At 44.1% G+C, this 21,502-nt stretch overlaps 1 protein-coding gene across 1 annotated transcript in view; it reads right to left on the reverse strand.

Moving 5' to 3' along the window:
* The window catches only part of Acoxl (acyl-CoA oxidase like), a 187,415-nt gene that overhangs the window by 110,623 nt on the left and 55,290 nt on the right, over positions 1 to 21,502 (reverse strand). The window lies entirely within an intron of this gene.

A 21,502-nucleotide genomic window follows, 5' to 3' on the forward strand; every position in this document is an offset into this window, starting at 1 on the left:
TGGCTCTCCCTCACCCCATAGGCTTCACAGTTCTCACTTCCCTTTTCCCATGTCTGGCTCTCCCTCACCCCATATATTTCACGTTTCTCACTTCCCCTTTCTCACGTCTCACATCTGGATTCCTTTCTACCCCCTGCACACTTCACAGTTCTCACTTCCTTTATTTATTTTCACCAGTTTTGTTTAAGTCAAATTTCTCACTTGTCTGGATTCCTGTATTTTATTTACTTAAAAACTCCCAACACATTTACCGTCTCTGGTTTCCTCTTTCTATTTATTTCAAGTGTCTCACTTCCTGTGCTTCTTCACCTTTTCTCACTTCTCTTATCTAATATCCCCTTTTCCTTTTTTACTTCTTTTTTTGCTTATTTAAATTTCCTTCCTTTCAAAAATATTTATTTATTTACTGTGTGTGTGTGTGTGTGTGTGTGTGTGTGTGTGACAGCACGTGCCCACAGAAGCCAGAAGAGGTCACTGAACCCCATGGATCTGGAGTTGCAAGCAGTTACAATGTGGGTGCTGAGAACTGAGCTGAGTCCTCTACAAGAGCAGTGGGTGGGCTGACCTGCTGAGCCATCTCCTCAGCCTTAAAAACGTTAGCCAGACCAAACAGCATCTCCCCACTCCCAGTGGCACTTCATCCTTTCTCTCTTAAAAATGTGTTTGTTTTTATTTAATGTATATGACTGTTTTGCTCGAATTTCCATATGTGCATGTATGTATGCCAGGGAAGCCCAAAGAGGGCACTGGATCACCTGGAGCTGGAGTTACAGGCAGTTATAAGCTACCATGTGGGGGCTGGCAACCAAATTCCAGCCCTCTCTGAGAGCACTAAATGCTCTAAACCACTAAACCATCTCCCCCCCTCCTTAATCACACTCTAAAAATTGGCAGATAACATAAAATTTTTATCACGCACAATCTATTTTTAAGTATGTACACATAGTGAAACAGTAATGCTAGCTAATTAGCAAATGTATCACCTCACACAGTCATCAATCACTTTGTGGTAAAGACACACAACACCCATACTCTTTGCAATTTTTAAGAATACAATATATCAACTACTCTCTTTAGAGTCCATTTCCCTTTTCTAGCCACAATTCTGTGCCTTTGACCAATGCCTTGCAACTGCATCCCCATTAACCACCCCTGAACTTCAGTAGGTACCATTCTGTGGGAACCTGCTGTTAAGGTCGAAGTCTGGCATTTCCAGAAAGCCCCTGAGCTCAGAGGAAAATGATGGACCCCTTCCTCAGCTGGGTTCCCTCCTCTCTACCTGATCTGGGGAAAACCCCAGATCTTCTAAGGAAGATCTTAGGCCCAATAAGAAATCCATCCATTGTGCACCGGGAATTCCTGGAAGTACTCTCCCCATGCTAATGAGATGTCTTGGTACCCTAGCTTTCAACCAATGACCTTTTCCCATAGTGCTAACTGTACCTGGATTTCTTTCCCCAACCCCCTGCTGCCCATAGGATAATTAAGTACTGTGTTCCCCTTCTTGTGTTAGGACTGCGCTGCTACATGTAAATGAAGTATCCCTGGCACTCCTAGCCCCAGCAAATCAAACACACTCGCTCCCGAAACCCTGCCCACTGCCCAAAGATTATAATGTTCCTGATTCATGAAATAAAGTCTCTTTCACTCCATTTCGCCACCATGACCATCCAAGACTCGCTGCTTCCTCACTGAACCTTCAAATTCACCTGCCTAGCCAGGCTTGCTTGGGATGCAAACTTCTACCTTGACACTGCTGCTGCTGAACGAGCTCACATCTCAATCGCCAATGCCAGCCACCTCGGGACCCAGCTCTGAAGCTTGATGAGAGATGCTGAGCCTCTGTGCCTTAACCGTCCTGCTTTCCACAGTTCATCTTCGGTGGTTATTCCTGATGCAGTCACCAACTCACCTGAATCAGGCTCTCTGCCTTCTGGCTTGGGTTTTGGAGCCCTGAGCTCTCCACTGCCAGTTGGCTTGGTACTGGCAGCCCAGCTAACGGAGAGTAATACTTATTGTAAATACTTAATTGCAGGAGAAATATTTTCTCCTGCACCTCCTGATGAACTGGAGGTCTGGCACAGATCTCTCATTCTTCTTGGGCATGAAAATGGTGTTCCTGAGAGAGGCAGAACCTTTGACCCCACGCTTTACTCTTTTCCATCAGGAAGCCAAAGGCACTCAGACCTTCCCACAAGAGAAGCGTGCACTTCTGGCAGAGCAGCATGTGGGCCTCCTGGCTATGAAAGGTGGCTATGGAAGCTCAGGCATTCCAAAGCCTATGGCAATACCAAAGTGTTACAGATCCTTGGTTAAGCTGCTGTGCTAAGCATGGCAGAGAATACAGACAGATGCCCCAAACCAGCCAGAAGGCAGTCTGGTGAGATACAGTGCTGGTAGGGTGCAGGCAGTTCAGCACACCACGCTCTTGGCTGACTGACTGGCAGTCAAGCAACCCCCGCCCCCTCCAAGCACCACCCCCACTACTACCCCTGGTCCAGAAGCTCTCAGAGGCCAGGCAGATAGCTCCTTGACTGGCAGTCCAGTTTGGGTGTCCAGCAGTGAATCTCCAGGGAGAAGGGAAACTCTCCTTCCCTCAGAAAAAATGACAAATCTCAGGTGGCCATGTAGGAAAGCTGATGGTATCACATACTATGCAACACCTTTATTTCATGTTAAATCAGAGATTTATAAACCTTGGGCAGTGGGAGGCATTTCAAGGGTGAATGTGTTTGAGCTGCTGGGGCTAGAGGTGCTAGGGATACTTGATTTACATGTAGTAGTACATTTATATAGAGTAGCACAGTCCTATCACAGGAGGAGAACACAGTACCTAATTATCCTCTGGGTGGGGGAAAATCTCAAGGTACAATCAAAGGTCACTTGCTTAAAGCTAAGATCTCATTGGCATAGGGTGGGGTATTTCCAGGAATCCCCAGGTGCTTGGTAAACAGGTTTTCTTATCAGAAAAGGATCCAGCCTGTAATTTTCCCTGAGGGCTATGTGATACTCCTTAGGGGATTTTAGGGTTCAGAGAGGTTACCCTGCTGAGAAAGGGAGTTCATCATAATAGACCAAGCTCAGTTGGCTATCTGGAAAATGTTAAGCTTCAACCTCACCAGCAGAGCCCCACATGGAACCACACCATTCTACTTTCCACTTCCATAATACGGACTTTTTAGATTCTACATGAGTCAGATAATGCAGTACTTGTCTTTATGTACCTGGATCATTCTACTTAACATAACGTCCCATAGGATCATCTACAGTGTCGTAAAATGTCAGGATTTCATTCTTCTTATGGCCATGCATATAGACAAAGAAAATACAGTGTGCATGTATATACGTACATACATACATGCCTACAAAGATAATTATTATTAGATTTGATCACGGAGCATCTCTTGATCCCTTTTCTGATACTACAATAGAACATCTGAGACTGAGTAATTTATGTGTAGTATTATATATGCACATATATATAGACATACTTTATTCACTGATGAATACATAGATTGAGTTTTACCTTGACTATTACAAGCAATGCCAGAATGAACATGAGTGCAGACATGACTTCTTCATGGTGGTTTCATCTATTTGGGGTCCAAATACAGCAGTGGAATTTCTGGATGATATTATAGCATTATATTTAGTCTTTTGAGGAACTCTATACTGTTTTCCATAACAACTGAACTAATTTACTTCCCTAGCAACAACATACAAGGATCCCCCTTTTCCCACATCCAAACCAACATTTGTTATCTTTCATCATTTTTGTAATAGCCATTCTCTCTTGGAGGAGGTGATTTCTTTCTGCAGTTTTGATTTACATTTGACTAATGATTAATGATGCTGTGCATTTTTATGTTCTTAGTAGTGACTTGTTTGTCTCAATTGTTTTGTGTGTGTACGTTCCATTTCCCATTGGTTGAGGAGACTGCCCTCTCTTCCATAGGTGCTTCTGGGCACTGCAGCCTCCACTGGGGCCCGGTGGACAGTAAAGGAGGCCTCCATGACACTCTAATAGTAGGAGTGCCAATGTCTGCTGGCATATCACATAACACAAAAACAGAGGATCCTGACAAACTAGTAGAACCTCAGAATGGGCCCACAATAGGATGGCAGCTGCTTCCCCCATCTTTACAGAAGTCCCCTCCGGGTGCTGATGGCCTGGCACCTCCCCATAGTGCCAGTGGGATAATTGGCCACCCCAGAACTCCTGTTGATTCCCTACTGGTCCAAAGGCTGTATGAAATTGCTTGCTGCTGCACAATAAAGTAGTTCTACACCTCAACGCTGGTCTCTGGAGTCTCTTTCCCAGGTTCGTGACTCCATCTCCTTCACCCCTTCCTGGATGCCAATTCCCACAGGTGTTCTTCACACATTTGTCAAAAACTCACTTGGCTGTAATGCATGGGTCTATCTCTGCCTCTTCACTCTGTCTCTGTTTTGATGTGAGAGTCTTGCTATTTAGTTACTATGGATTTGGAGCCATACAGTGTGATATGTTGAGCTATTAGTAATTTTTGCCAATATTGCTTTGGTTACTCAGATATTTTTTTGTTTTATGCCATATAGTTTTGGGTAATGCTCATTGCATTTCTGTAAAGGACAGCATTAAAATTTGGTTAAATAGTACAGTGAACATGGAAATCACTCTTGGTCCTATGGACATTTTAATGATGTTAATTATTCCAATTCAAGAGCATGGGCTTCATTTCTGGTTTTGTGCTTTCTTCAGTTGTTTTCACCACTGTTTCATTGTTTTGTTTTGCTTTTTGGTAGAGGGTTTTCTTTTTACACTTAAGCTAAATTTATTCCTCCTTATTTTTTGGTAGCTATTATATCTGAGATTGGTTTCTTTACTTTTCAGATAGCTTTGTATCAATATGCAGAAGCGCTGCTAATTTTGTGTTTGATTTTATGTCCTGACACTCTATTAAGCTCATTTGCAACTCTGTGGAATATTTATTAAGTATTTTATTGCAGGTTTTTCTACATAAGCTGTCACCAGCAAATGGGATCAATTTAGCTTCCTTCTTCCAATCTGGATGTCCCTTTATTTCTTTCTCTTGTTTAGTTTCTCAAGTTAACACTTCAAGGTTGTGTGGACTAAATGGGTGAAAATGGGCTTCCTTGTTTTATCCCAGATCTTAGTGGAAAATCTTCGAACTTTCCCCCTTTCTGCACATTAGCTATGAGTCTGTCGTGTTGACTTCAATGGATGGAAGTACTTTTCCTTCTATGCCTAATTTGCAGAGTTTTGGTCATGAAGAGATGCTGAATGTTGTCAAGCACTGTCTTCTATATCTGTGACAATGATCGTATGTTGTCACTGTACGCTCTGGTACTGTGATGTCACATTTATTGATCTGCATACATCAAACTGGCCTTGCATCCTTGTAATAAATTTCTCTTGGTCGTGGGGAATGATCTTTTAAAGTGCTGTCTAATTCAGTTTATTAACATTCTGTCGAGGACTTTTTTCATCCATATAGATATATCATACATACCCCATGTACACACATACACAGAATCTCCCAAATACATGCTGGTGTTTATAATCCATCTATGTATCAATAACATGGATACGAATAAATCTTCTGGCATCTGAGGGAACCCTTCTCTCAGCTATTCAACAGTGCTTTTGGGCTTTATTATAGAGTGAAGTCTTTCTTCCTTCTATTTGGGACTCCCAAGTGGGGCATTCATTTATATATTCCTAGTGGGGTTTATAGGGGAGAATGGGAAAGAACGGACTGGGGGGAAGAAAAAGTCATCTGCTAAAAGTGAGTAATAGTTTCCATTAGCTGAATTCACTCTTAATAAAACAACAGAGAATGAAAGGAAGAAACGTGGACTAAACAAAGGGAACTCTAAACCCGTGCTCTGAAAGCCAACAGAGTCCTCAGTGGGTGACACAGCCCAGAATCTCATCTGTGAGAAGAGGAAGCATGTTGGGGGATGTGCCACCCTCTCTAGCCCTCTGGGTTCCGTCGACCTCTCAGCAGCTAATTGCAAATGCCACTGAGGTTATGTCCCATTTCAGAGAAAGCCCATGAAACAGATTTTATGATTCAAGCTCCGCATTTTGAAAGTTTAATATTTTCCTGCTGTTTTCAACATCTCTGAATTTTTTTTTTTTTTTTTTTTTTTTTTTTTTTTTTTTTTTTACTGAATGCTTACATTTAATAAATGTATCAGAACAAATTAGAAACAGGCTTTCTTCCCTCTTTTTAAACAAACTAAGGGTAAATTTGTGTTAATTTAAAGAAGAAACAGATGCAATCCGTCTTATTTGTTAGGAGAGGGCAAATGGAAAACACATAGGAATAGACCCTCCCAGCCAGGGGACTGTCTTCGAGCTGTGTTGATATCGTTTCTGCATGCCTCCACCATTCACTCCTACAGGCAAGAGGAAGAGTGTGGAGATGGACCGTAACCCTTCTGGAGGTGGCCCAGATCTGGGCTGAGTCCTCTGACTCCTGTCTAGGTCCAACAGAGCTGGTGATGAGCTGGCCCATTCTGCCCTCGTGTTTTGAAGTGACTCCTCTGCTCTTTCATTACATTCTCAGAACTCATCTTGTCCCTCAATGTCTGCCCTGTGGTGTGGATACCAGGCTGTCCATAATTAATCAGACATGGTCCTATCCTCAAAAGAGACAAACATCGTTAGGTAGACCAGTACAATAAAACCGGTTTTTAGAAATCTGTGGTAAGATGACCCGGGAGATGGCTCAGCCAGTAAAGAATTTGCTGTGCATGCCTGTGGACCCAGGTTAGATCCCCAGATCCCATGGAAACAAACAAAACAGCACAGTGTGCTCTTAATCCCCTTGCCGGGGAAGCAGAGACAAGAGGATCTTTGGCCTGTGTGGCAATTGCCAGGCAAGTGAGAGAGATTAGGTAAATAGAACAAAGATGAACAGTACCTGAGAACATCAGCCACATGACAAAGAGGGAAGCTGCTTCACCAAAAGGGCTTTCCTGTGGAGGCTGGGGCGGGCACGTTGAAATCTATGTCAATGTGGGAGTCACCGTGAGCTCCTAGCGGACTGGTCTCAGTGGCCCTTGGGTATAGAGAATCTAGAGAAGTGACAAGTCTGGGATGAAAAAGACCACTCACTCTGCAAAGATGTGGAATCTAAGGGGACCTCACACAGAGAAGAGGAAAGAGGGAGATGCCAAGTAACCTCAAGAGTTTAGAGAGAAGAGTGGCAGAGAGGGAAGCTGGCTGTGAGGCACAGAACCCCGAAAGCTGAGAAAAGGGACACCCAGGAAGAAACTCTACCATGGAGAATGCTACTGTAGTCTGGAGCAGGCAAGGAGCCCTTGAACAAAGTCACTGGGAATGCATGGTGACTTTACAAGCCAGGTATCAACAGGAGAGGAAAGCAGATGGTTCTAATAGAAATCATCAAAAACATGCTTGAGAAACATCTTCCAAAACCCTGTGCTCACCCAAGAAGGTGGAGGATTTCTTAGCTGCAGCTCCAGCAGCAAGTGGAGAGGAGTTTACCCTCCAGAATTCCAAACCACAGCTCTCGGGTCTGAACCATACTCCGACCTGAAGGCCTTGTTAGGGATAAAGAGAGTCACTATCTAAAACTCAAAGGCCTAATTCACCAGGAGATAAGGCAAGCCTAACTGTGTGGTTGATCTAATAACAAACTTCACTACGATCAACATCTGAGATAACGCGGAAGGAGGAGTCAATATCCAGCAAGCTTGGGCCACTGGTCACCTCAGAGACTACAGCAGATAACAGTGTATGTGAGATGGAGCTGAAAACTGACCACACTCAGTGTAGATCACAAGTTTTTGAAAGTCTGTGCTACACTGGCCGTGTTCTCTCACTGTGGTAGAATTAAACAGAAAAAAAAAAAAAAGAATAAAGAATAGTCATTATATCAACAAAAACAGTAAAGGAAACAATGACTGTGTAATGGTTAATCCTGGGCTGAATGGCCTGAGTTCGAACCTGTGACCTGTCTGCTCAGCTGCTCTGCTGTGTTGGTAAAATCGCTAAAATGCCCTGTGACCCATGATTCACATACATACACAGTACTGGGGTCACGCTAGTTCTATCTTGTATGGCTGTTGTCAGAATTTATGTTAGGTAATGCCAAGTACAAAGATGGACTCCTTGACACAAATTAAAATTAATAACAGCCAAACATTTCCATCTTTAAGTATTAGACATCAGGAAATTAAAAAAGCACTCAAGAAATATATGAGTCAGTAAGCCATGGTGGAAATTAAAATATATTTAGAATTAATGAAGTTTTCTGCATTAAACCACAGTTGATAATGTCAAAGTGGTATTTCCAAAGAGAGTTGTAGCATTAAATGCTTATAACAAGAGAGAAGTTGGGGCTGGAAAGATGGCTCAGAGGTTAAGAGCACTGACTGCTCTTCCAGAGGTCCTGAGTTCAAATCCCAGCAACCACATGGTGGCTCACAAACATCTATAATGAGTTCTGGGGCTCTCTTCTGGTGAGCAGGTATACATGCAGACAGAACACTATATACATAATAAATAAATAAATCTCAAAAAAAAAAAACAAGAGAGAAGTTGAGAAAATTAATAAGGCTTAAGTTTCGATAGTAGAAGAAGGCAGATCCCCAGAGCCACATCAAAGCCTGGCAGCCCACCTGTAATGGGGTATAATCCAAATCTCAGATTACAGCTGAGCTGGCCTGCTTTCATGTTGGCTCTGTGACTCCCAAAGAGACAAGGAATCCCGAAACAAACTGACTACCCAGACTAGAGGGGGCAGTGGGCTCCGGGCTCAGCAAGAGAGCCTTCCAAAATGTGTAAGGTGGACAGCAGTGAGTCTTGAGCCTCCACATGTATGTACATGTATACCAGCACACTTGAGAACACCCACATAGTCATGCTCATACATACCACACACATGTACAAAAAAACTAAATTACAAAAATTTTAGGAAGATACTATAAGTAGGAAAATAAACTCAAAGAAGCTGGAAGAAAATAGAATAATAAAAAAAAAATCTACAGAACAGAAAAGACAGATACAATAGAAAGAACAGAGAGGAGCTTATGACTTAAACAATAAGTAAAAATAAGTTCAAAGACAAGATGAAGGAGAGAAACAAATGACAGAGTAGTCATATTTACAGATACACCAGGAATTAAAAGGATAAGAGGGAGTTGTGAACTTTCTGCCAGGAAAAATGAAAACGAAGAAGAAATGGAAATATTAGAGAAAAATAGAAATTGCCAAAACAGACCCAAGAAGAAGGAAGAACTCTAAGGAGCCGTCGAGGAAGCAAAACCATTCATCTCATATGTTCTTAGAAAGAAACCACAAGGCCTGTGTGACCCACGGCTATCTGTGCCAGATATTCAAGGGACGGACCACTCTATACTCAGTTCCGTGTGAGGTGTTCCAGATAGCAGGAGAAACAGAGAAACACTTGGAAGTAATTTAGTGAAGGTGGTATAATATTTTTGCAGGTGCCAATGTGTGTTGGCACATGAGTTAGGGGTAAGGGATGTGTGTGTGTGTGTGTGTGTGTGTGTGTGTGTGTGTGTGTGTGCTTATAGAGGTCCAAAGTTGACATTAGGTATATATTGAGGCATGGTCTTTCTTTTGAGCCCAGAGCTCACTGATTCAGCTAGCGTATTGGATCCCCTGTGTCTGTCTCCTGGGACCTAGGATTACAGTTGGCATTATAGCTACCTGGCTTTTTTTTTTTTTTGGGGGGGGGGGTGGGAGGCTGTCCTAGGGATATGAGCATAGGGCCCCATGCTTGTTCAGAAAACTGGTTATCTTCTTTACCATCTATCTAGTCCTGAGAGCACTATACATTTTGATAGCCGATTGAGATAAGAGCACTACCAAAAAAGAATAACACAAGCTAACCTCACTCACAGTTGCTGATGGAAAACGCTAAACAAGTATTAGGAATTCAACAGCACACTTATTACACATGACTACGGCAGCTGAGCTGTTTTACAGCCACAAGCTCAAGGTTTGGTGACATTAAGAAATTTTGTTAAGCAGGGTACGGTGGTGCATGCCTGTAATCCCAGCACTCAGAGAGGCAGAGGCAGGTGGATCTCTATGAGTTCAAGGCCAGGCTGGTCTACAGGGCAAGTCCAAGACAGCCAAGACTACACAGAGAAACCCTGTCTCAAAACAAAACAAAAATAATGAAAATTCTATTAACATAATCCACTGTGTTACAGATTCCAGAGAATATGTAACATGTACACACATCTGTTCATAAATCAGGAGTGAAACTATATTTGTTTATTTTCTATTGTTGTGATTAAAATGCCCTAAAAAAACACAACTTAAGGGAGAAAGGGTTTGGCGTTGTGATGAGAAACACATGGTGGCAGGTGCAGGAACTGCTTATCACGGTGCATCTGTAAACAGGAAGCAGACAGCAGCAAGTGTGGCCGTGAAGGTTTGTATCTTCCCAACAGCACCCACAGCTAGGGAGGGAGTGTGGAAGCAGATGAACCTATTCGGGACATTCCATACTCCCAACTATAACACAGACTTTTTTTTTTTTTCCTTTCCTTTCCTTTCCTTTTTCCTTTTCCTTTCCTTTTTCCCTTTTCCTTTCCTTCTTTCTTTTCCTTTTCTTTCCTTTTCCTTTTCCCTTTCCTTTCCTTTCCTTTTTCCTCTTCTTTCTTTTCCTTTCCTTCTTTTTCCTTTCCTTTTTCTTTTCCTTTTCCCTTTCCCTTTTCCCCTTTTTTCCCTTTTTCTCTTTTTTCCCTTTCCCTTTCCCTCCCCTCCCCTTCCTTTCCTTCCTCTTCCCTTCCCTTCCCTTTTCCTTTTCTTTGCTTTTCCTTTTCTTTTCTTTCCTTTCCTTTTTTCTTTTTCCTTTCCTTCTTTTCTCTGTGTAGCCTTGGCTGTCCTGAACTGGCTTTGTAGACCTGGCTGGCCTCAAACTCACAGCAATCTGCCTGCCTCTGCCTGCCTGAGTGCTGGGGTTACATGTGTGTGCCACCACGCCTAGCTACGCAGACCTTTCTTAACAGAACAGTTTGTGCAAAATTCCCACACCAAAACGTTAAGCACGTCCTCCTTAAACTTAAGAATAAAATGTGAATGTGGGTACTTAACCTGCTACCATCACACAAGAAATTCTCACCACTTCCATGATGAGAGACAAAGAAATAAACACACACACACACACACACACACACACACACACACAAATACAGAAGAAGAAACAAAGAGATCATTTTTCACAGGCGACACAATCATCATCCAAGACAAAATCCTGAAAACTATAGATCAATTATTACGACAATGATGACAGTTTCATGTGGTCTTTGGACGCAAGATCAACATTTCTATGCAGAGACAACAAAGAGTTAGTTGCATGCGAGGTACACGCTGCTGTAGACAACGTCACAGATGTTCTGTTTTCAGAGTTCCTGCTCTGGTTTCCATCAGTGATAGGCCGATCAGGATGTATAAGCTGTTTTTAGTGTCTTGTCACAGACAGAGAAAACAGCTAGGACCCTTGGGGGTGAAATGTACTGCTCAATACAAATGTATGCTTCACCTGCCCTCATGCACACAGTCTAAAGGTCGTTTCATACTGTGCTCAGTGTGCCTACTTTTTGACTTCAAGTTGTCAGGGAGGTCAGGTGTGAGGTGGTTTTTTTTTTTTTTTTTTTTAACTTTGTGTTATCATGTTGATATTCAATGTTTTCTGTTTTGTAGCATTTCAGACTTCTGAGTTTTTGCATTGCCTTGCTCAGCCTATGTATCCCATAGCCAAACGGAAGTCACAAATACCAGAAAGAGCAAGAACAGGCAGACACTGAGAGATAAAAAGGCTGAATCTGGGAATCTGAAAGGATGGACTCCCAAACCTTCCTGGCTCTCGGTTCTCATAAGACTCAAATTTCTACCCTCCCTCTCCCTCTTGCCCCCTACCCACCCATCCTGCTTCTACTTTCTTTTTCCTTCCCCTCCTAGAATGTACTCTTCCCGCTGCCTTGAGTAAATTGGTAATGAGTCTCCCTAACTTTCACCCAGGAGAATCCTAGCTTACATGATCGCCGCCCAGAAGTCAACTCACGAACCCTTACTGCTTTCACTGTGTTCCTCCTTTATATGAGGCAGATCCTTTTAGAGAGCTACACGTTATCTCACGAGAGGAAAAAGAGCTAGAAAGACAACTACACAACAGATTTCAAATTTGGCAAGGGAGCTCAGGGTCCATGCCAGATACATCCCTTATCCACCCGAGTGTCTGGATGCTCTCCACTCCGTACGGAATTTATAATCACCTTACTTTCTCCCCTAAGAAGTTTGGGCTGAGATTCTTAGGGGAAGGCTGCCAATGAAATTAATTATCCTTGGATCATTGTAGCAATTTCTCTTTCCTTTATCAGTGACAAGGGTCAGTTTTACTGCTTGTTGCTGTGCACTCTAATTTGCCTAACAAGATGGAACCCAGTAACACGAGACTGTCACAGATAACACAGAGACTTTCACATACAGGGATGATTTTCACCCCCAGAGATTTCAAAATCACAACAAAATACAAAGAGGCTTGTCTTAAAAACATGTGCTAAATAAGAATTAAGTGTCAATCACCACTTAATACGAAACCCAGAGAGCCAAGGAACAAAGTTCCATAGCCTCCCAACATACACACTTAAGAAAGGCAAAATCCTAAATCAGGGACGGGAGCCTTGGATTTGGAAGATCTGGTATTTATTTTTAAATAAATGCCAACCTATGTATTTATTTATCTTGTTTAATTTTTCCTACTGAGCCCTCCCCTGCATGGAGCCCTGCCCCTTGGGAAGTCATTTGCTTACGTGCAAGGGTTCATCTTCAGAAATTGACCCCACTATGAGCCACTCTGTGCCATGTGTGGTGTGCGTGCGTGCGTGTGTGTGTGTGTGTGTGTGTGTGTGTGTATTTGCAGCCCAGTCTACTAGCCTTGGACGTGGGGATCTTTCTGCCTCTGTTTCTCAAACCAGGATTACAGGTGTGCTTGGAAAACTTAAAGCAAAAATAAAAAGTTCTGGGCCAGTGAGATGGCTCAGCAGATAAAAAGACCCTGTATCACACTGAGTTCCATCTCTAGACCCCGAGGAAAGGAGAGAACTGACTACTGAAAGTCGTCCTCAGGCTCCACACACGTGACACTTGTGCTTGCACTCACATGGTATTTGCACACACACACACACACACACACACACACACACACACACACACTTAATCTTTTCACTTAAAAATTAAGACTTCTTTTGAAAAGTAGGAATTGACTCCTCTCACCTGGAATAATGCTGAGAAATCGTTTAAATCTGAAGGGGATGTCTATTGTGTTGTCTTTATACACCACTGCGGGCAAACTAACTATTGTCTACCTTATTCTCAGAGTGACAGCAGAGAGGCCCAGGTTTTAACCCAGAGCTGTGGGGTAATGGGATTCTTCCAGAAGAATCTCAATACTTAAGAGGAACGGGTTTCTGAGAGACAAACAATGAATTCTACAAAACAGGAATAATGCAGGGTAGACTGTGGCTGAAAACTTGTGAGTGGCGACCATGATAACGCTAATACTTGGACCCTGAAAGCCCCTTCTCTGGATTTACTTCCCTGAACCCTGAGTAAGGGACTCCTTCGACCTGCCTCCCAGTTACCTGAATTATTGTGACTACTCAACAGGCCCTCAACCTACAGCAGGTCCTAAACCTACCACAGCAGACGCTAACCCTATAGCAGACCCTAAGCCTTCAATAGGCTCCCACCCTGCACACGGATGCAGTCCTAGCCAACGTGACTCTGAGAGCCAGAATCCTTCAGCCGCACCACTCACAGCACATGACCCAGACACCAGCCAGAATTGTTCTTGGCCCTGTTTCCTCTCCACAGTTTGGTCAGGAAGCCAAACAGTCTCTGTTGTCACAGATCCAAGTCAGGCTGACCTACTTGTCTGTTTTGAAAGGTACATATCCTTCGGATTCCCCTGAATGCTAAGCATCTAAATAAATGCCATCTAAATAAATAAATAAGGATCTAAATAAATCTATTTCCCTCTAGATGATACACCCAACCTGAAAGGATGGGTGACGGTTAAGTTCTTCCTGGCGCTAGCCTGCTTGCCCACACAGAGCCTGCCTGCTGGGTGACAGGGTGACCTGTTTTTCTGGTGAGCTTAGCCTCCTCAGGGCTGGCCAGGGGTCCTCTATGATCTTGAATTTTAGGCCTATTATTTTTTTTAACTATAATTCTTTGGAATCTTCTGAGCCACCAGCAGGTACTCCTGGGCTCTCTTCACCACCTGCATTCAAAGAGCCTCGATCGTCCCTCAGCAGAGACCCTGAAACCTGTGCACCAATCCTCGGGACCTGCTCACAGTAGAGACCGGCCAGGCTCCTTCAGGAGTAGAGTAGGGCTTATGCTCTAGAGCTCAGGCTTCTCGACTTCTCCGGGCTTCCCAGAGATCTGTTCTGTTTGTGTCAGGCCTTGGGTCTGTTCCAAGGCTAGTCGATGCCAGATACATGAGGTGGTGTTGAATGTCCCCAAGGAGCCAGCCTTAGGATGAAGTCTACTGAATAAGCAGGAGCCATGTATCACACCCCTCCCATTTTTAGTTTACAACCAGCACCTCAGTGTTTTCTTACGCAATCCCCGAATGTAATCACTCAGGCTTCATCCAGCTGCATTTTATCCCTGAACAGCAAACAGCAGCTCCATGTGAAACATAAAAGGCAAGGTCAAGGCCTGTTTGCTGATAACCTTATCAGTATGCTGGATCACACACCTCCTCAGGGACTTTCTCTTGCTCAGTTTTGTTCCATTATTTCTTTCCTCGGCTTTTGCCTGTTCTGCTCTGTGTGGGATTCTGGAACACATAGAGGTGGAATGGAACAGTGAAAGGCAGAATAGGCAGGCTCCGTGGGCAGAGATGGGGCATGGAATCCTGCTGGGCAGACTAGTCTCTTTGACACAGTGAATACAAGATTGGTACCTTCTGGGGTCAAAACAAAGGCGTAAGACGTGACTGTGGACATCCAGGTATAGCTACCACCCAAGGGCTCTACCCTTGTAAGGAGAGCAAGACCGAAAGTTACACCTGAAATCCAGGCCTACTTCTGTAGACCCCGAGACTTTGGACTCAGCCTCTATAGTCCAAAGCCTTATCCTGAGGACCCCAACCAGGCGGCTCCCACTTGTGTCCAATAAGTTGTGATGAAGAACAGAAGAAGGGAAGGAAAAAGTTGGGTTTGTCAGTGCTGTTATGTCATCCCATAAAAGGGAAAGGAGGGAGAATCCATGTAGTTACTGATTTTGTGCTTTTTGTGTTGGGGTCCTTTTCATTCTGCCCAAGAATTTATCTTAATATTTCCCCCATCAAAAGCCTGTTGATGACTAATTCTTTCAACCTCTGCAATTGTGTGATCTTCACTATACTTCTGTTTTTGAAACATAATTTTATCGGATGTACAAGCTTAGGCTGCTTTTGTCCAGCTTAGAACTTCAAAAACGGTTTTCTACATCCTCTGACTTGTCTTGCTCCCAGTAGGAAATCTGCTGTCAATTTTACAGGTAATTCTTTTATTGGAACATTTTTTTTCTTTTTAAGATGATGAAAACAATCCCAATTCAGTGTGGAGGACTGAGCACTGTTCTGGTACTTCTGAGAGATGCTCCAGTCAGCTTTGAGGCATGTCCGCACACTTGTAAGGAGCTATCCTTTGAGCCAAACTGCCGCCATCTTCCGGAGATCAGCTGAGAGCCTGTCACTGTCAGGCCTTCAGGCTGTCCTTTGGCATTTCCTCAGAGAAGTAGGGTGTGGGAAAGACCACTGGACCCTCACAGATAGCCCAGCCAGTTGCATGCAGTTTTGTTCTAATTAGACGTGGCCTGGGGTCTAGCACTAGAACGTATAGGCGGGGCTCTTTATGTATACACGTTCGTCATCCGTACTGGGCGAAGACTTTTCTCTGTGGTTGCTTGGGAGTTAGTCATGCTCTTGCCAGTTCTCACTCATGTTCTATGACTAATCCCAATAAACTCACTGGTCCCCAGGGTGAGCCATGGTAAAATCATACTTTGGTTTGTTGTTGGGGTCTTAGGAGGTGTGGCAGGTGTGGTTCGCATCCAGGGGAGGAATTTTAGTGACACACACACAGGCATCAAGAGGTGCCGATGAGTCTTCACAGGACCCTGCCTTCTGGCTTGGTCTGCTGTTCAGTCCTGTGAATTCACATGCTTTGGTCTGGCTTTCAACTCCACATCTTCAACACAGTTCACCAGGCTCTGCCTTGGTTTCCCCACCTTAGGCACAGCCAAGAAGCCCTCCTGGGACCATTGTAAAGCTTGTGTGGGTCAAAGGTCGCTGACTCTTTCTTGCCTGATGTCCAGTGTCTTGCAAACAACTCAGCGCACATGTATTGACCTTCTGTTGCTGTTTAGGTCATGAAAGTAAATCTGTTGCCTATCACTCTAACACAGCTAGAAATCCTGTAATGATCCTGGGGTTAAAGTCTCTGGGCTTCCCAGTGCCACACACAAGCTCAGAACCTTCTGTGTCCCAGACGAAGAAAGCTAGGTTAGAAATGGCTTAATTTTCAGGTTCCACTTCCGCTTGCACCCTCCATTTATCAGCTTCATTGAGAAGGTTTTGTAAGCAGTAAAATATTACCCTTCCAGAATGTAACCTAGCACTCAAAAAAAAAAAAAAAAAGCAAGGACCCAACAAAACACTATAAAAATATCAGCCTAAGACTTTTTCACTATTTCCCAACACAGAGTGGTTACCTAATTAAAGTCAACTACTGGATGCTAAGGAAACATCCATTTGCAGACAAAAGGAGTGTAAGGCTTTCAAGGCTCCTGCAGGAGATTCAAGAACAACAGAAGTAAGATGGGGAACTCCAGGCAGGATGGGGGAAGGATGGTTACTATGTTGCATTGGCTCTTAGGAAATGATTAGGGGCCCTAAATCTTCCTCACCTTCAAGTACAAAATCTGAAGTACCAAAGGGTGAAATTAGAAACATTCCAGTCACAGAAGGATCCCCACAGCCTGGGCTAGACAATGTATCCTCAAACACTGGAGCATCGGGATGCGCTCCAAGGCTGTACACGCTGAAGTAAGACTCTGGGTTTGATCAGTGAGCCTGCCTGTGTTTTGCAGACGGCAAGCTGAGACACATCAGCAGGTCATGAAGTCAAGGTAATGTATGGTGACATGCTTCTATTATAATAAAAAGAAATTACTAGAACACATCAGGATAGGAAGGCCAGAGCTATTACATGGAAATTTCTTTTTTTTTTTTTTCAATTTCATGTGTGTATGTGTGAAATTTCTGGATTGCAATGAAAATGTATTTTATTTGGGGTCACAATCAAGAGAACTTGAAAGCCAATAGTCTAGAAACTATTAAGCTTCAGTGTTTGGTTGCTGGAAGGAGTAGAAATAGGTATAACCTTTATTCACAATGTCAATGTTATTTAAATATGTCATCCAAAGAAAACAGAATATGCACAAAAATCAGCATCAAAGTTAGATGTTAGAATTTATTTTTATAACAACTTGTTACACAACTGAAGTTTGGTTAGTTAAATTATGTTACAACTACGTCATAAATGGTACCAGACGTTAAAACTGTTCATAAGCACCATCCTCACTGTCTCATGGGCAAGAGGAGAGTTTATAAGACTTTAAACACACACGCTGCACAGAACATGGCTCAGAAACTAGTCACTGCTTAGAAGCACAGGGGTAGCATATGTCTACTTTCTTTCTTATGCTTTTCTGAATTTTCACAAACTTTCCACAGTGGGTGCGCACAGCTTTCATAATTGGAAAAAAAGAACACAGTGCATGTGGTTTTAAGATTTCCTTCGCCCAGGAAATAAGCTGCCCTCCCAGGGTGACACTCATAACTAGGTAACAGTGACAAACCTGAAAGCCAGCAGCTAAGAGGGGTTACCTCATAACTCGCTGGACTGCGTGCAGCGAGAGAAGAGGCAGAGGTTAGTGCCAGATAGGTTCATGGCAGTATGGCTTCTCCTCTTCTCAAGTTTCCTGCTCCCATACTAGACATGACTTCAAATGTGCCATCTACCCCAGTTGAGCTGCCAACAGGCCACTCTTGCATTGAATCATCATCATCATCATCATCATCATCATCATCATCATCTAAGGCCAATGCTGGTGTTTTCTCTGCAAAATTAGTGATGACTCAGTCAGTTAAGGTGTTTGCTGTTCAAGTGTGTGAACCTGAGTTCAGATCCCCATCACCCAGGACATAGAGGAATGAAGCTGAACTGAACTGGAAGCCCCTTTCTGCTGGCCAGCACATCTGCTGCCTGCTGGAAGGGGCTGGAAGCTGTTAGAGGAGAAGAGTTGTTGACAGGCCTACAGCTGGGAATCTTCCAAGCCGTAATACCAACCTTCCATGAAAAACGCTATCAGAGCAATAGTGGCATGACTGTCACAGGGGTAAACCTAAACAGACTTAAGGCCACAGAAGAGAATTCATGTCTGGTACTTCAAACCTGTTCAAAAACTTATGGCTTAGGGAGGCCATAGGCCCTGACGTGGGGGAAGCCTCACCACTGTTGTTTTCATAATTTGGCATCACGTAATACTGTCTTCTAAATGTTTATGTTTATATTTATAGATATATGCTATTCTAAACCTGGACCAGAGAAGCTTCTCTTTGCTGTAAGAGACCCATGGATGCTCTAGCTGTAACTGATGAACACTCAGCCCCAAACATTTACTCAGGCTCAGGGAATATCCAGAAGAGGTCAGGGAAAGAATATACGAGCCAGGCGATAGAAAGAAGGGCTACAAGACACTGTTTTCTGCTTATGACACAGAATTCGTGGGCCCACAGCGGCTGAGATCACCTGCACTGGGGCTGAACAAAACCGGGCTTTTCAGTAGTCTTCCATGGATGGGGAAGGACTCAAAGGACCTACTGCCCCCTGGGAACTATTGGCTGTTGATGGATGTTAGAGAAGGAGAAATTGCTGCCTTCAATTGTGTACCCACTAAACTCCAAAGGATGGTTCTGCAACCACAGTTAAACAGGCAGTCTTGGCTAAACTCAGTGGGTCACAAACCAACAACAGATCTATGTGTAGAAAAGGGATTTGTAGCAAAGAGGAAGGGTCAACAGTAGTGGGAAAGAGATAAAAGATGGCAGGAGTAAGAGTAATCAGATACATCATAACCATGCACAAAGTTGTCAAAAAGTAAATTTAATTAACAGACAGTGAGGGTAGGGATTGAGGAAGACGGCCAACATCAACCACTAGCTTCCATATGCACACACAGGAGCAAACACACATACTCCACACACACACATGAACAAACACACATACTCCAAACTTTTTTAAGACTCCTGAAGTAAAACGACAACACACAAAAAGGCGAAAAAGGACAAGCTTTACGAATTCATCTCAAGTACTAAGGATGAGAGAAACAAAAGGACATTCCACAGGACATTCTCCCACTCCTTTCATCACTCACTTCTCTCTGTCCATCAGTCTATCTGTCCACCAGTCTGCCAGCTGGTCACTGCTTAGTCCCCCGCCATTGTCTGCAGGCTGTACAGTCTAGTCAGCCTTAGGAGAGAGTGATCTGCTGAGGAGCATGGCCCCGGCGCTCACTGCCACACTGTCCATCACCAATGATCTCCTCTATAAAAGAGCAGTCAGGGAGGGTGAGGGCCTGCTGTGTCCCAGGCCACATGCTGAGGCTCTGTCTGCGGACACACGTGCCCCGGAGAGCCAGCACAGACAGCTATGCACAGGACTGACTCAAACTTCTCTCCAGTCTAATTCCACTTTTCTCTCATCGATTCTTTCTTCCTCTGCTACCTCGGACTGATAATTTCAGACTGATATTTATTCTGGTTTCTTTGGTTATGCCACGCCCCATCTTCATCCTATGTGCAAGTGGTCAATGCCTCTGATGTAGTAAGAAATACACATCCTGTGAGTGTTCACGCCCGGTCCCAGCACAGAGGTTCTGGTGTAATGAGGCAAGTATAGATCGGTTGTCTTGCCCCAGCTCAAGGCTCAGGTCTCCTAACAGCTTTGTAATTCCCTAGAGAGCAGGATGCTTGGAACACCTCACACCTCTTGTTCTAACATTTGGTCTTTGACCCTGGTTCTGTGCGCAGAGATCCTAAAGAGGGCTTCCTGGCCATTGAAGGCATCATTTGTCTTCATGAGGTAACTCCTAAATCCCACACAACTTTAGAGTGGGGGTCAGTAAGCAGGAAGACCAAGCTGTGGTTAGGAGCTAATAACTCAGCATTTCCATTTGGGCTGAACCCCGATTAGTGCCATAGCCAATGCCTGACCAATGAGTTACAGAGACATAATGCTACATCCACAAGACCTGTCTGCCAACACACACACATACAACATACATGTATGCACATACCCATGCATGCATGCACACACACACACATGCACTATTCTGGGTTCACTTTCACACTGGTTTTGTCCAGACACAGGGAGGAGTCTTCTTAAATTCTACTCGGCTCTCAGAACTGTTGGAAAACCTGGTGTAGATCCCACCCTGTTGTGTGAACATTTCTCCAGACTGAAGCACCTCTTCCTGGAGAGAGGCGGCTCGTGAGACTCAGAAGCTCTGTCCCTGGCAAGTCCCAGACAGCTAACCAAAGTGACACGATTCACAAGGCCCCGCCCCAACGTTATAAAGGTAAAAAGCAGTTGCTGGGGGAGAGGAGACTTTTTCTGAGGGAGCTGCATGAAAATTGTGTATAAATTACGGGGACGAAACTTTCACAATGCCTGGGGAACAAGGGGGGAGGGGAGGGAGGAAAAGGGACGGGGAGGAATACACCAAGACATAGCAAGGGTTGCACAATTAGGAAGGATTTTGTAAATAGACATCGCTGTGGGGCTAGGGTGATGTGTAGGCGTGAGACCTGAGTTCAAATCCCAGAACTCTCATAAAGTCAGGCATGTCAACACGCATCCATTACTCAGTAGTGAGCGTTTCGGCAATGTGGATGCCTTTGTATCACCCATGCTCCTGTGAGTACCCACAGTAAACTTACTGGTTCACCAAGCCAGACATGGGCAGAGTCATTTCTTTGGTCTATCGTCCATGCCCTCTCTGGGATGAACAGATCCCAGGACACAGCTGTTCTCTGAGCCCCTCCACTCCCAGAGACTCACGGTCCACTTTCTCACCCCTAATTTCCCTCACTGCACAGTCCAGGCTGAGACCTGGAACCAGAGACCCGGCAGCAGCCTGTAAACCCTCCGCCTTCTTCCCAGAGCTGGAAGTTCTTGGGGTCATTTCCTGTGTTCTACCTATGGAGCAGAGCGTTGACCACCTGAATCTTCAGTGGCCATTTCCTACCCTGTCAACCACAACCTTCAAGTTCAGTGACATTCACCAGGGATCTTCATGCCCTGCCTCTGCATGCCAAGCATTTCACCAACATGGTTCACACCAGTCTTTGCAACACCACACAAGGGGACA

This window comes from Psammomys obesus, unplaced genomic scaffold, assembly GCF_907164565.1.
Source record: "Psammomys obesus unplaced genomic scaffold, mPsaObe1.curated_primary_1811, whole genome shotgun sequence".
NCBI lineage: Eukaryota > Metazoa > Chordata > Mammalia > Rodentia > Muridae > Psammomys > Psammomys obesus.